Here is a 6000-nt window from a genome sequence, read left to right as displayed (position 1 = left end):
GGACCCCAAAGATGTCCGTGCCCAGGGTCCCAAAAGTGCTTAAGATGGCCCTGCTTGGACTCTTAACAAAATAGCGGGTTAGCAGCCTTTACCACAACTCGGGATCCGGCGCTAATTGTACCTGACCGAGCAGTGGTAACGCTATTTGCGTTGGCGTTATCCCAGCGGATTTACCACTGAGATACCGCCAAACTTCTGATGAGGCTCATAGACATCGCTAGGTAATCAGGAATCTCAAGAAAGACCCCAGCAATAAAGACTGCGAGTGATGGGGCAAGGTCACAAGAAACCCAAAAGAGGAGAAGGATAAGAGAGACATTCAGATTTAAGATTCTTTTCTGTTTTTTTAGGTAGTACTTCTGCACAAATATGTACACTCCTAAAGAAGAACAAGTTACTTCTTACCTTGTAACGTTCTTTCGACGGGATGTTCCTGCGACGTATTCCTCATCTTAGATATCTCCTTCCAGCTCTGCTGGCCTCGGAAAATGTTTTCTCTCTAGAGGGCGCTGCGCGTCGACGTCCTTCGAGTCGATGTCCCTCGACAGCCGCCGTATCGACGCCGACGTCATCCTGGCTATAAAGGCCGCGCGCAGTGCCCGTTGCTCAGTTCCGTTTTGTAGCCCACAATAATGCTTTCTGGACTAAACTAATCACCCTGAAGGAGCGTAAGCTGCAACAACAAGGGAAGTAGAACTGTGGGGATGGATGGGAGGGTCGATGAGGAATACGTCGGGAGGAACATCCCGTCGAAAGAACGTTACAAGGTAAGAAGTAACTTGTTCTTCGAAGGGATTGTGTCCTCCGATGTATTCCTCATCTTAGATATGCTCCCATAGCAGTATTCTATTATTGGAGGAGGGAGTACTGACTTCATGCTGTCTTCTATTGATGAATAGAATGCAGTACAGCCCTTCCAAACCTAGTCTCTTGACTGGAGGAGGAATCAAAATTGTAAAATCGTGTAAAGGTATGGACAGACGACCATGTAGCGGCCGCACAGATGTCTTTAACCGGCACACCTCTTTTGAGGGCCGATGAAGCTGCAATACCTCTGGTCGAATGAGCCCTAAGGTTTTGAGTGGGCTCTTTTCCTGCCAATTTATAACATTCCAGAATGGCTAGAATGATCCATCTGGAAATGGTCTGCTTAGTTATTGGTAACCCCAGCTTGTGACCTGTGTAACCTACAAACAGCTGGTCTGCCTGTCTTATCCTGGCTTGTCTACTGATGTAAAAACTTAAAGCCCTTCTAGGGTCTAGCCTGTGTAACCTCTCTTCCTCTTTCCCCGGGTGAGGAGGAGGATAGAAAGATGGTAGGTAATCTTCTGAGTGATATGGAATTCAGAAACCACCTTTGGGAGGAAATTAGGCTTCACTTGCAGGACAACTTTGTCTTTGTGAAAGAAAGTGTGAAGGGGTTTACAAGAAAAAGCTTGTAATTCGCTCACCCTTCTAGCAGATGTAAGTGCTATTAATAAAACAGTTTTAAGGGTAAGGAATCTTAACGAACAAGAATGGAGTGGTTCGAAAGGTGTGCCCATCAGGAAAGTTAGGACTAAGTTTAAATCCCATAGGGGAACTTGGAATGGTCTTGGGGGATAAACATTGGTTAACCCCTCAAGAAATTGTATTACCAAGGGTGACTTGAAATAGGATGGTTCTTCCGCAGTGCGCTTAAAGATGGATAGCGCTGCGAGATAGCCCTTAATGGTGCCAACTTGAAGGCCTGAATTTGCCAAATATAGTAGGAAGGACAAAACCATTGGTGTACCACATGAAAAAGGGTCGATATTCTGTTCTCTACACCAGCTGCAAAATCTGTTCCAACGGCAGCGGTATAAAGACTTTGTTGCTGGCCTCCTTGCCGAAAGCAACACCTCCATAACGTCACCAGGGAGGTCCCAATCCTTGTACCTCAGCCTTTCAGAAGCCAAGCGTGAAGGTTGAGGGTTTTGATGTCTGGATGGAGAACCTGACCTCCCTTCTGTGAGAGTAGATTCTCTCTGAGTGGAAGTCGAATTGGAGGGCAGATGGACAAGTCTAGAAGGTCCGGGTACCACGTTCTCCTGGCCCAATCCGGGGCAATTAGGATCATGGTTCTCCGGAATCTTCTCAACCTCCTGATCATTTGAGGAATGACAGGGACCGGTGGGAACGCGTACAGGAGCGGAAACTCCCAGTCCACTATGAACGCGTCTCCCAGAGCTCCTCTCGGGGGAAATTCCCTTGAGCAGAACAGATCGCATTTCCTGTTGAGGCTGGTGGCGAACAGATCTACCTGAGGGGTTCCCCAAAGGGCGAAGATCTCTTGAAGGACTTCCTGAGCTAGCTCCCACTCGTGGGAGACTGTGCTCTGCCTGCTCAGAGCGTCCGCTGTCAAGTTCTTCTCTCCGGCTAGGTGAACTGCCGATAGAGAGATTCCTTTTTGGATTGCCCAAAACCAGAGCTGCATCGCCTCTCTGCACAGGAGTAGTGATCCTACGCCTCCTCTTTTGTTGAGGTAATGCATGGCCACCGTGTTGTCCGTCATTATCAGGACGTTTTTCCCTTGTACAGCTGGCAGGAACGCCTTCAGCGCAAGTCTGATGGCTCTCAGCTCTAACAGGTTGATATGTAGTCTGGACTCCGATGGAGACCAACGACCGCTGATGGTCAAGTCGTTGGCGTGGGCTCCCCACCCCGTGAGTGAGGCATCCGTGACTACTGTTATCTCCGGCCAGGGTTTCCAAAACTGTTCTCCTTTCAGAATGTTCTCCTGACAGGCCCACCACTGAAGGTCTCGAGCTACTCTGTCGGGAACCTGAAGAAGATCTGTCATTCTCCCTGAGAATTGTGACCACTGAGTCCTCAGTGCCCACTGGAGGGATCTCATTCTCAGGCGAGCCTCTGGCACTAGGAAAATGCAGGATGCCATGAGGCCTAGCAACCTCAAAAAATCAAAGGCTGGGAGACGTTGGGCATGTTGGAACTTGGTAACCATCTGTAGAATATCTTGAGCCCTCACCTCTGGTGGCGAGGCTTTTCCCAGGGAAGTGTCCAGGATCGCTCCTATGAACTGGAGTCTCTGCGATGGTATCATTTGTGACTTCTTTAAATTGAGGGAGAAGCCCAGTCTGTGAAGGGAGTGGCACACGTGATTTAGCTGGATCTGAGCTTGTTCCGAAGAAACAGCCCTGATCAACCAATCGTCCAGGTAGGGGTAGACATGAATCCCTTCCCTCCTTAGACTTGCCGCCACTACCGACATTAACTTGGTGAAGACCCTCGGGGCGGAGGTCAGCCCGAATTGCAGCACTCGAAATTGATAGTGAGAGTTGCCAATTGCGAACCTCAGGTATTTCCTGTGTTTGAGATGGATAGGCACATGGAAATAAGCGTCCTGAAGGTCCAGAGATACCAACCAGTCCTGGAACTGAAGGGCCTGGAGGATCTGAGAAAGAGTGACCATCTTGAATTTGTCTTTCCTGAGGAATTTGTTCAATTCTCGCAAGTCCAAGATGGGTCTCAGTCCTCCGTCTTTCTTCGGAATGAGAACGTAAGGGGAGTACCAGCCCTTGTTCCTCTCCGCTACAGGTACCGGTTCTATGGCACCTTTCTCTAGCAGGTCTAATATTTCCTGCAAGAGGAGCGGATCTGGAGCTTTCTGAGAGCTGATCCCCGGTGGATGACTCTGAGGTATACGTACGAAAGGTAGGCAGTAACCTTGGGCAACTGTTTCCAATGCCCAAGTATCTGACGTGATAGCCTGCCATACCGCCAGATGTTGAGTCAACCTGCCTCCTACAGGTGTCCTGTGAGGGAAGTCCTCAGAGTGGTTTTGGGGCGGCTGATGCAGATGCCGATGGTAAAGAGGCACCTGCTGTTGCTGCGGCTTTTGAATATCTACCTCGTCCACCTCGGGTAGTTCTTCTTTGTCCCCTTTGAGCCGGTCGTCCTCTACCTCTTCCGAATGCGGAGTAGAAGCGAAAGGACTTGCCCCTCGCAGAGGTTCCTGTGGGACGAAAAGGTGTCTGACGGATTGCAGCTCCTAGGGATTTTGCTGCTGCTTTTGAAGTTTGTAGTTTCTCTAAACTGTCATCCGCCTTTTTTCCGAACAAAGAAGAGCCATCGAATGGCATGTTCAAGAGCCTGGCTTGCACATCTGGGGCAAAACCAGACTTTCTCAACCAAGCAAATCTCCTGGTTGTTGTACTTGCCGCCATTGCTCTGCTGATACTGTCAGCCGAATCAATGCCCGTATGGAGGGATTTGCACATAGCGTCTTTACCGTCCTGTATAATATTCAGGAACGCATCCCTTTCTTCTCCCTCCGGGATGCAGTCAGCCGCTGTAGAAGCACACTCCCAAAGTGTATGGCTGAATCTAGCAAGGGTGCAAGTAGCATTAACAGATTTTAACGCCATGCTACATGCCGAAAAGACTTTCTTTGCCAAAGCATCATATTTTTTATCATCCCTGTCCTGTGGGACGGTAGGATAAGCCATCTTGACATCGGTAGAGGATGCTGCCTGTACCACCAGACTTTCTGGGGGTGTGTGTTTAGACAAAAACTCCGGTCTGTAGAGGATAGCCTGTACTTTGTAGACAGTTTTTTATTTACTGCTGGTACGACATCTGGGGTTTCCCAGTTTGTCATGATCTTCCTCTGAAGAGCTTTATGAAAAGGCACCACAGGATCCTCCTGTGGGCCTTTGTCAAGAATATCCGTGAGGTCATCTTGTTGGAAAGATTGTGAAGGTGCAGACCACCCCATAAACTCTGTGATCCTGGCCATTAAGGCTCTATAGGGGGGTTCAGCATGTTCCCCCGGGTCTGGCCTAGCAAACTCCACCTCAGGGGAGGTGTCTAACCAACTTGCCTCATGTAAGGAATCATGAAGATCCTTTAAACTGCGTTCTTCAGAGGAAAATTCCTCTCTAATTGGGGTTACAGGTCCCTGCAACTCAAATGTGTCTTCCTGTTCAGACAATTCACCCTCTTCCAATATTGAGGACATAATTCTCAATTGTTCTGAACTCATAAAGGGTGTAAACCCCATTTCCAAGGCAGAGGGTGCCGAACTTGTCATAATCGGCCTCGAAAACGTCGATGTCGTCGACGCCGACGTCGAAGGCTTCGAGCGTGGTGTCGAAAACAAAGGCGGAGGCCTCGAAGACCTTGACAGAATTGGGATTCTACTGGACAATCTCAAAGCCATCGACGTCGAGGACCTGGGGATAGACACTGGGTATGTCGTAACCGTGACTTTTCTTGGCGTCGACACCGGTGTCGAAGCTGGCGTCGAGTCGACAATGACGTCGAAGACATCGACCTCGATGTCGACGGAACTTTCGTCAACGGCGTCGACGGAACCTTCGAGGAAGGTTTGGAGGTCATAGTCCTGCCCGAGGGTTCGTGACGCGCTTGAGAGGTTTCCTTCACCGGGTACTGCGACTCGCAGCGTTTTTGACCTTCGGGTCTTTCGAACAGAGCATCGCTCTCGGCAGTCTTCGAGGGGGTCGAGGCCGCTTTCTCGAAGACGCTCATCATATTTTTGCGGAATTCCTCCCATTCAGCCCGGGAACTATGTTTCGTGGGGCACGGGATCCTCTTTGGCGAAACAGAGGAAGAGGAAGACGGAGAAGGGGATCTTCGACGTCTCCTCTTCGAGTGCTTCGATCTCGAGGAGTGATGAGACCCACTCCGAGATCTGGAGCGCGAATGGTGACGAGGAGACGAATGTCTCGACTTCGTCGACGAAGAAGAAGCTTTAAAAGTCTTACCTTTCTCCAGCTTCCCCCTACGCTCCTTCAGGGCCTTAGCTGTCATGGACATACAGTCCTCGCACTCCGAACAATGGTGTTCAGCTCCCAAACACCACAGACAAACACTGTGAGGGTCAGTCAGCGACATCTTTTTCCCACAATCTCAGCATTTTTTGAAGCCGGATCGAGGAGTTGTCGGTTCCGACGAAGAAGCCATCGAGTACGGATCGAATAACTCGAGGTAAATAGGTTT

The sequence above is a fragment of the Ambystoma mexicanum genome, chromosome 13 (assembly GCF_040938575.1).
Source record: "Ambystoma mexicanum isolate Mex_15411 chromosome 13, UKY_AmexF1_1, whole genome shotgun sequence".
Classification (NCBI taxonomy): Eukaryota; Metazoa; Chordata; class Amphibia; order Caudata; family Ambystomatidae; genus Ambystoma; species Ambystoma mexicanum.
The sequence above is the reverse complement of the archived record's forward strand: the minus strand, read 5'-3'. Positions refer to the sequence as shown.